The sequence below is a fragment of the Dermacentor silvarum genome, chromosome 7 (assembly GCF_013339745.2).
Source record: "Dermacentor silvarum isolate Dsil-2018 chromosome 7, BIME_Dsil_1.4, whole genome shotgun sequence".
Lineage (NCBI taxonomy): Eukaryota > Metazoa > Arthropoda > Arachnida > Ixodida > Ixodidae > Dermacentor > Dermacentor silvarum.
Genome location: NC_051160.1, coordinates 107,933,973 through 107,943,881, shown reverse-complemented (window position 1 = coordinate 107,943,881; position 9,909 = coordinate 107,933,973). Strand labels below are relative to the sequence as shown.

Sequence of the window (9,909 nt, the reverse complement as noted above, 5' to 3'; positions counted from 1 at the left end):
TGCCAGACAGCTTAATATAATTGCAGGTACTTTCCTTGGGCTTCTGTTTGTCGTTATTATATTTGTTTTCGCCTGCTAAGGAATCTGCCTAAACTGCAGTAAAGTAAAGCAGTGCTTTTATTGTTTTTTTCACGCCCTTAATACCGTTTCGATGCGTTTAGCTGCGCTAGAGCTGTGTCGCAATTTCTCTCAGTCGCGGTCCTGGTCTCAGTGAAGTGTTGTGGCCGTGTGCAGCGTATCTGCCCAGTGCGGTTTCGGGAACATTCAGGCTGTCGAAGACGCATGTTAGTTGAGCGATCCGGTATCTAATTTGAATACGCGGCCGTACCATTGAATACGGGCTTTGCGCATTTTTTCGGTGACCGGGGTAACGTGGTTGTAGCGCCAGTTAGCACCATTTTGTATATTGTCGAAACGAGTAACGCAGCTGATCAAGGGGGCCATTTTCGCATACATAACGGCTAGATGCCGCTTGATATCATTAGTGGCAGGCCACCAATTGCAGGTTATATCTTTGACTTAACGAGGTTCCTAACCCAGTAATCTCAGAGTTTTTTAGTCATAGTGCGAACTTCTATATGGCGGCTTTAACGCCTGCGTTGCTTCTTGCTTCAGGCCGCCGTCAGTCGTGATCAACGAGATGAAGTACTTGAAGAGCTCGTCATAATGCAGGTCCACATCGATAATGTTATACATGTCACGTTCGTTTATCTCCGTCTTCAGGTACAGGGCATTGTTGACGTTTAGCCTGATTCAATTCTACGCGATGCACTCATGCATAGTCGGGACAGCAGCTGCAGGTCATCAGCGTCCTGTGTGGCGAGGAACACTTCACGTGAGTAGAGAAGAGTGGAGAGCGCTGGTCGTTAGATATCGTGGGTCAAAAGGTCTATCACCAGCACGAATATCAGTTGCAAGGGGGTGGAACCTTGGTGCAGCGTGACCGATGTGCGCTGCGGCTTTTAATCTGCGGTGCCGCGTCGAACGTGACTCCTAGGTTCGATGTAAGTGAGCTGGAACCCGTTGCTCCTGGCGGTTCTTCGGGACAAAGAATGCCTCACCGACAGACGTGCAGCTGTGTAGAAATCGGCTTCGTGCGTCGCTGTAACGGCAACGTTGCTCTTGGTATCTCTCCGTGAAGCACCTGCATCCGCCCGGACTACTACGAGGCTCGGCGGTAACTTCTGCGAACGCCAGTCTCCTGATTGACAAGCTGACCGTCACGGAGAGGTCATTGATTCTTCCAATGTGCCAACGTCAAGCGGTTCCGTGGGAACAGCTTCGACGTTTGGTTCCTAAGGTGCCAACCATTGCCTTGTATGCGGGGGCGATCCAGCAACATTGGAGGTGGAGCATGGCGGAACGGCGCCATATGATGGGCGGGATTTTGCGAACGGTCAACGACTGTGAATGGTCGAGAAGAACCACAGTGTAATCCCTCGATGAATGAAAGGGGGAAATGAACTGATAAAAAGCGGGCCTTGAGTGTTGTGTCAATGCTCGGATATGTAAACGCGCTGACATGCAAAGACTTTAGCATGTAGACGGCTCCAATATCATGGAGCCCTTCTTGAAAAATACCATGCACATTTGTATATAAAACCTTTTTCTGATCTCGCTGGACCTCTCCTTCTCCCGGTACCTGGTACGTCACCAGACATGGAGCCTTCGTGGCCGCTCGGAACCCACGGCTTCGCAACAACCCTTATGTTGAGGTCATCGGGCAGCTGATGCCGCTGAAGTGCGCGCCAGATGAGGGCGTGTGGTACACTGTCGTCGTTGCTTCTCACATACCTTCTCACGGTGCACTCTGATGGTGTCAGTCGGGTCGGTAATTCTGCAGATTCTCGCTCAGCCAACGTGAATAACCGTCAACTCGACTAGGCCCCGAATGTGCCATTCGATGACGCTCTCGAACCCTTTCATGTTTTGTTAGAGGCGGATCAACATGTACTCGTAATTGTCGGCTCATCGCCGTTATCAGATTGAAACCATTAGGTTTTGCTGTCAGTGGCCAGGCACTTTTCCTCTTCGACAATGTCGCTGAAGAACTTGGCTAGCTAAGGAGCAGTGTACCAGCTCATGGGCCTCCAGAACATCACCGCGATGCCATCAGGTACTGCTGCGTTGCAGCGCTCCATACTGTTGACCGCCTCATGCACTCTCCTCTTCTTTGGTGGTGAATGGAATGGCACCGGCAACGTGAGAAGTTGGTGGAGCAGCGGGTGCGCAAACTCTTCAGTCGAGATCTTTTTAAAAGTTCTGTTGCGACTTTGTAAAAGTTCTCTTGCGACTCATAGACCTCTCAATAACGTCCCGCCTTCTTTGCGGCAAGCCCTTTTTGCCCTTCTTTTGACTCTGGGGTAGACTTCCTATTTCGCCGATGTCTTGTGGTATATGAAGGCCTAGTAGAACCTATTGTTTTCTCATGCCATTTCTCCAACGAACTTCGTCCGCAGCTACGCGCCGAGATTTATGAAGTGCGTGCAAGAACTGGTGCTGCCGAGAGTCGCGCGGCCATGGATAGATTTCTTCGCCGGCCATCATATTTCTTATACGCTTATTTCTATGCTGCTTATTGGCGTGGCGAATTCGCAGCGTTATTTGCATCTCCGCTGCCGGACGTTCGACCGTAAGAATGTTTCGAAATGCGTTTGTACGAGCCGAAGTACAACGAAAGAAAAGTGAGGCAGTGGTGTGACAAGGCGAGCTGCCCTCCCCTGCCTTCGCTCATATTTGAGCCGTGGGCTAGCCTCGTTGACTTTTGGCACAGTTACCACCTTCGGTCTTGTTTTAAAGCGAATAGCTTTTTTGGGGAATAGAAGGGCGTTCCTAGTATGTAACCGAATGCGCGCGCTTGGAACTCAGTGTTTCCGACCGAAAGCGCGCCCGCTGAAATCAAATCAAATCAAACAATACTTGTTTTTCATTTACACCAAATAAATGGAGGGGGTTCAGATCAATGGGCAATGAACGGCTTCAGGAAGAACAGGGCCACTATCTCGTACACGTTGAAAAGCCGACGTTCGGTTTCGTCTAACGCAATTGGCCTAGATTGGCCTAGGCCGCGATTTCGGTGCGGCCTAGGCCAATCACGTGAGGTGAAACCGAACGTCGGCTTTTCGAACGCGTACAAGGTAGCTGCTCGGGACATAGCAAGACAATACAAAAATCACGCATAGAAGCAACACAAAAGACATGTATACCCCTAACAGATGCAACAATTACTAGAACAAGAGCACAGAGCCTAATAAGAGTTAGAAACATCAGACATAAACCAGAATCGGCGTTCTAAGATGGCCAGAGCGAAAAGAAACAGAACAGAAAAATACAAACAGCCGGTATACGCTAGTTTTCGTGGTCTTAAGAAAGAGGTAACAAAACAGTATACTCCAGAAAGATCAGAGCAACCTGTGGAACATATAGAGAGAAAAATAACAATAAAGATAACTGTACAGTTTACACTGCAGTGACTTACAAAATAAAAACGAAAAAGCGTTTATTCCCGCATTTCTACAGAATCAATATCAAGTCCCAACGCAACACATTTTGTTAAAAATTTAGAGCGTAAGTTGAACGGCACATCGGGACCTTCCAGGTAACTGTCTCTATTTATTTATTTATTTATTTATTTATTTATTTATTTATTTATTTATTTATTTATTTATTTATTTATTTATTTATTTATTTATTTAAAATACCCCCAAAGGCCCTCATTACGAGGGTATTACATGGGGAGTGAAAGATCACAGGCACTGGTCACAGATTATACATCATACATTTTTAAAAAGGAAAGAATGTACAAAATTACTAATACAGTGAAAGACATAGGTAATGTACAAGATAAGTCACACTTATTGCAGAGAAAACATTAGTACATATGAGGAGAACATAAGGCAAAGGCAATGAAAAGCAAGACAGCAACAAACACCGAAAACACTGTTCAGTCCCAAAATATAATAAGAAGGTTAGGTCGCAAGTCGTGAGCGAATTAGATCTTGAAACTTAGTTAAGTCCGGTTCCGTGGCGATGTCTGGTGGTAAGGCGTTCCATTCAGTTATTGTGCGCGGTAACAACGAATGTGCATGATGGGATGACTGGCAGTTAATGTGTAGAAAGATAACTAGTGGTGACTGAAAGAAATCATCATGAAGTGATGGATGGTGATAAAGCTTATGGAAGCATGATAGGCGAGAAATTTGACGGCGAAGTGCGAAGTTGTCCAACTCAGCATTATTCTTATAGACTAACTTATATTGCGCTCTCAGTTCGCCATGTCATTCAAAAGAAAGTTTTTGTTTGTTTTGTATCTAACACGCACTCTCTGCATTGTGCTGCTGAGCACGAGATCGAATCCCGGCCGCGGCGGCCGCATTTCGATGGAGGCGAAATGCAAAAATGCCCATGTGCTTGCGCTGTAGAGCATGTTAAAGAACCACAGGTGGTCAAAATTAATCCGGAGCCCTCCATTACGGCGTGCCTCATAATGAGAACTAGTTTTGGCACGTAAAACCCCAGAAAGAATAACTAGCTGGCGAATTGGTGCCAGTAAATGCCGTATTGTACGTTACTTTTTGAACAGAATGACGCGGGTTCAATGGACACATTGTTGGAAATAAAGCGTGAATTTTTGTCTAAGCCTTTATTAGTTGGAGGAGCGTCGTTTGCGTTTTGGTTACCCGCAGACTAAGCGGCAATATTACACGTGGGCGTCAAAATAGATTTGTAAAGTATTAACTTGTCTGATTACAGAAGCGACATTTTATTTTATTCGGGATATTTTTTTTCGATTGTCTAAGCTTGATTAGTTCAAGAAGATACAGAGGGAGACAGTAGCAAGGGAAAAAAGGGTCGTTATTCAGATGAGGAAATCAATTGTTTACACTACACTGGATGATAGGGACCGGCAGGTAAAGAAATAACAACGTAGACAGAAACAAATGGAGCACAGAGACACAATCACGGCCGGGCACTATCACCACATACTAAAGAAACACGAAGTTTCTAAAGACGTCATTCCGTGCCAAAAACAGGTATCACTTTACAGTAAACAGCACCTATTAGAGCATCTCAACCAGATAAAAATTTTGTATGTACTTAAAGCTTAAATGACGTGGTTACCGTGTTTACGAGGGTGTTGCGGAAGTTCTGCTATCGCGTAGTGCTTTATTTCAATGTGGGGCGAACATCAATTTTGTTTCCTTTAGAAGTATCATGTGTAGATTAGATAATTGTTATATCATTTTCATTACAGAGCATCAGTGTTGTAAACCTGATACTTAACTTCCTTTTAGAAATTTCGCATGTCAGAAAACGCTTTATTATTGTCGTTGGCCTAAGTTAAAAATCGGCTCTAATTATTTATTAGATGTCATTTTTTTTCATTTTAAATCCAACAAAATTCACGGAAATCGGCACACCAGTATCGGAGAAAAAAACGTGATTTCGTCGGTTCCCGTATATTACGCAGGAGCTCCTGAACGAAGGCTTCCTCTTACGGGTATTAAAACGTGCCGAGCGTTTCTCAGCAGCGTTTTCTTTACAGACCGTCTAACACCCACCGTGGTTGCTTAGTGGCTATGGTGCTGAGCCACTAAGCACCAGGTCAGGGGATCAAATCCCGGCCCCAATTTCGATGGGGGCGAAATGCAAAAACAACCGTGTACTTAGATTTAGTTTGCACGTTAAAGAACCCCCAGGTGGTCAAAATTTTCCGGAGTCTCCCACTACGGCATGCCTCATAAACAAATCGTGTTTTGGCACGTAAAAGCCCATAAATACAAAAAATACCGTCTAATTCTCAGAACGCACCTTACGACAGACGAGCACTCGGGGACGTCGGACACCGTCGCCCATCCGGCGAACTCGTACTGCTCTGGTTCTATCGATCCGGCCAATGCAGTTGCAAGATATAGTAAGTAGGTGGAAGGAACAACGACAAGCACGCAGCAACAGCAGGCGCAGCAGGCGGCCAGGCAAAGGGTGTTACTACTCCCTGGGGCCGGATTGGCGACCCGTTCCATCTGGACAATTGGCCTCGCAGGTTCCGGATCCGGAGTGCTGGGTTCGCTGACGCTGAAAGTAAGTAAGACATGGCACAGCTCCAGCAAGTCACACTGTAAACATTTACAAAAAAAACTGCACAAAAGTAAATATTTTAAGAGATAAAATTTCCTTGCACGAAAAGATATTCTTTAATTCTTCTACGACCTTTTGTGTGCAGCTTAAACCCCCACCTAAGTGTAGGCAGACAAATCTCCTAAGGGTGTACCAGTAAGTTCTAATTTAAATTAAAAGACAGCAGCTTGCCAGTCATGGCATTCTGAGCAAGGTCATATAAGTATAGTTGTAGAGCTGGCCTTTGGATGTGTCGTGTAGCCTCGGGCATCTTGTGCCCCATGTATTGTCGCTCGTTATAAGTTCTGACACATTTGTTACAAGGCCATCGTAGCAGTTGAAACTTTCCTACTGCGTGAAAGGTGCAGTTTTAAATGAAGCAAAAGTACTGCCACAAGACACCAAACTCAAGGTACCGAAATAATCATTAGCGTCAGGCTTTCTTTTAATGATTTTTTCATTTACATGGCATAAATGTAGGCGCTAAAGCCACCACAACTCCATCAGGGTAAATTGAAATATCTTTCAAAGTGCCCTCGTGGCATTCTGTGCAGGGGTAAACGTTTGCGTAACTCTCTAAGAAATTAATCAACTAGCCCATTAAAGTATTACTCGGAATTTTTGCAATACCTTCAACGAAATCATTGATGCCAGAGGGAAGACACATCGTATTCAACATGAATAAGGTGTTTCCGCAAACACGCTTTCATACATGAATTCTGAGAAAGCAATAGGTTTTTGAGTTCCTAGCCGAGCAGCCGCTAGTAGACAGGACTTGTAAGGGTAGTCTTTCCCTAGCTATGTAGGAATTTTATCTTAATGCGAGCTCACACTCCTATACGGGTGTCACTGGGCACTTTGACGGAGAAATTTCACGACCGTAATTGGATTCCTCCTGCAGTTTGCACAACTGATTAAGTAGCAATCGCGAAATTCCATCCTGATTGCGTTCTATCGCGATCAGAACTGCACCGTGTGACACCAGATTATGTTCGTGTATCAAGGACAACGCTTGCCACAGACAGGTTCACTTACTCGCCTGCCGCTGGCTCTGCCATTTGCGATCGTGGTTGTTGGTAGTTCCTGAAGATGTGCGATGTGGGTCCCAGTAGCGAGCCGTTCTTGTTCTATTCGCCGTCAGCACTTGACACGCGTACCACGCTCTGCTCCTAACACCATGGCGCTTACCCACTACGGGGGACTGTCCAAGAAGCGTGGGATTAAAGGGATGAAGTGATATAAAACTTACGCAGGCTAAGTGAGGGGAAAATTGTACAAAAAAATTCAGTACCATTCCACTCTGTGAAGGCGGATGACCAGCGACACCGTCTATGTGGTGAATGACCATTGCTCCGGTGGAACGTTCCAAGTTTGGGGGATCGGGGCCACATGGACGGTCCGCATTTCTTTTCGACTCGCGGTCCTTGGCGTCCGCGGCCCGCTCATTATTGGTGGTCTCCTTCCGCCGCCACCGCACCCATTCCCTTGTCTGTTCACGCCGTCTTTCTTGGTAGGCACGCTGTTGTTCTTCAGACCGTACAACACGCGGCCTACCCATTTCACATTCCGAGCAGAACTGAGGAAATGAGCCTACGTAGAGCATGGCGTCAGGAGACAGAAGACACTCAGAATGGTAGGCACTAGTTTTAATACGCGGTATGGCGTACGCGTGTATGGTGCGAATGTATACATTGCCAACGCGCGTCAAAGTGCAGTGTCTGTTATCTGCCTAATATCTGATGCGGGTAGTATTTGGACCTAAGATATTAAAGTTACTTTTGCAACTTGGCGGAGTGCTTGAAGCCTGCTTTACCTCCGCCGCGGGTCGGCCGGTATTGCACTATCTTCGGAATTTTTGTTCTATAGGCATCGATCCGCTGGAAACAAGCCATATACAGCTTCGCAGCAACACTCAGTTTCACCGAAAGGCGAAGTATTAATTGCAATAGCAAATTAGTCAACAGCTATACCAAGTAAGGATATTAGTTTCATGGGACTCATAAAGAAAGAAACATTCGTTTACTAACTGAATTCTGTTGTCAGCGCACACAAGCAAACATGAACACTTCAGACTTGATGAGTGCGGACACTCGCTGTCAAAACGCTGGAGTGAGCAAGCCTGACAGCAGCAGCGAGTGAAGTGCCATTCGTGCTGTCTATCGCTTGAAAGCGAACTGAGCGGCGAAATCAGCGCGCACAAAGGTGTCAGCCGTCTGCAGATCGCTTTCAAGTTAAGGCGCGCGTGACCCCACGCGACGGCTCAAACTACGCATTTTCTGGCGGAATAGAAGCCGATCCGCCCCCTTGCGCACTTAGAGCACTGCGTGGGCCGATTTGTTCAGCCCGGGCCCGGCCCAGGCCCGTTTTTACATTGGGCTGCCCGCCCGAGCCCGACCGAAAGGTTTATGGCAAGACCCGGGCCCGGCCCTGGCCCGGAAATAATCTAAGTTACCCGCCCGGCCCAGACCGCCACCCCTTTGCCTCAGGCCCCAACCCGGCCCGAGCCCGGCTTGAAACCGAGCCGAACCCGGCCCGCGATCGCAAAACATCCCAGAGCGGCATTAAAAAAATAAAATAAAGAAGACAATGAAAGGAATTTCTTCTTAAGGCATAAATACATGTCATACATAATTACACTCTTAGTCAAGTACCGTATAAAGTCCGGCACATATGCGGTATATTTTCGTTCCAGCGTAAAAGTCTGCATATAAACGGACTTTCAAGCAATATTATGCGTGACAAAGCCTACGGCGGCAGCTAGGCCCGCTATATGCGGCCGCGAGCAGACGCAACGCTTATATGCAGCCTGGCAAATTTGACGCGCACCGAAGCGTTGAGAGGGCGTTACAAAGCAAAAGCTGTAAGGAGCAGTGAGGGTAATGCTTAGAGGGAGAAAGTAAAGCGAAAGGCAAAAGGAGATAACGAAGAGAAACAAGTCGACGCCTCCGCGCTGCTTTGATGGCGGAGGAGGAGAAAAGGCTGCGCCGATCGAACCGGGAAGGAGCGCGAGAACATGGCGCATGCCGGCGTACGAGGCGATTGTTTTCGGCGGTAATTATCGTCATATCTTTGTACCGGCGACGTTATGCGACTGTGTTCGTGTTGTGAAGTGATCTGGCCGCGTCGGTGAACGCTCTCGGTGATGTCAGTGATGTTCACATCCACCGTTGTTACCGGAAATTGCAAGAAAATGTCACAGTTTCGCCCTAAGGGCGAAGCAATGAATGCGATAGCAACACAGCAATGTCATACGAAGTAAGGTGAGCGGCTTTGGTAGCAATATTCATTCATTCATTCATTTTATTTCGGCATTATGGTACATTATAGCATGTACAAAATGCTGGGGGCACAGACTAAAAGCCAAAAAAAAAGGCTTGACGGGGTCTGTACCCGATAATTGCACTTTGACAGGGGCAACAAAATATGTTCCTATGCGACAAGCTTATAATGGCAAAACTATACATCGGAAAATAAAACTAACAGTGTTGAAATTCACATTAAAAAGCAAATATTTACTTTTCTGAACGACATCAAAATTTATGAAAACTTGGAGAAACTTTCCAGTACAAAATCGAAACTTGGTAGCAGCAGCATTACAGAAAACAATGCTGGTTGTTTAAAAGAGTAGGCAATGTATATGCGATCATTTGTCGGCCATAATTAGTACGGGTCCGTGGCGTAAACCAAAAAGTGATTCCGCGCGTGTCGTAAACATGCAATCTTTCAGTCAAATTAGCAAGTTCTTTCAAGCACAGATTGTTTGTTTTAATGCCTTGTTTGTAGTGTTTCATT

General features: G+C 46.3%; 1 non-coding gene across 1 annotated transcript; it reads left to right on the top strand.

Annotated features, from left to right (window-relative positions):
• The first annotated feature begins 7,803 nt into the window (after nt 1–7,803).
• Nucleotides 7,804–7,986, top strand: LOC119459789 (U2 spliceosomal RNA). Its single transcript, XR_005193806.1, has one exon. It is a non-coding gene; the product is annotated as a U2 spliceosomal RNA (small nuclear RNA).
• Nucleotides 7,987–9,909: the final 1,923 nt, after the last annotated feature.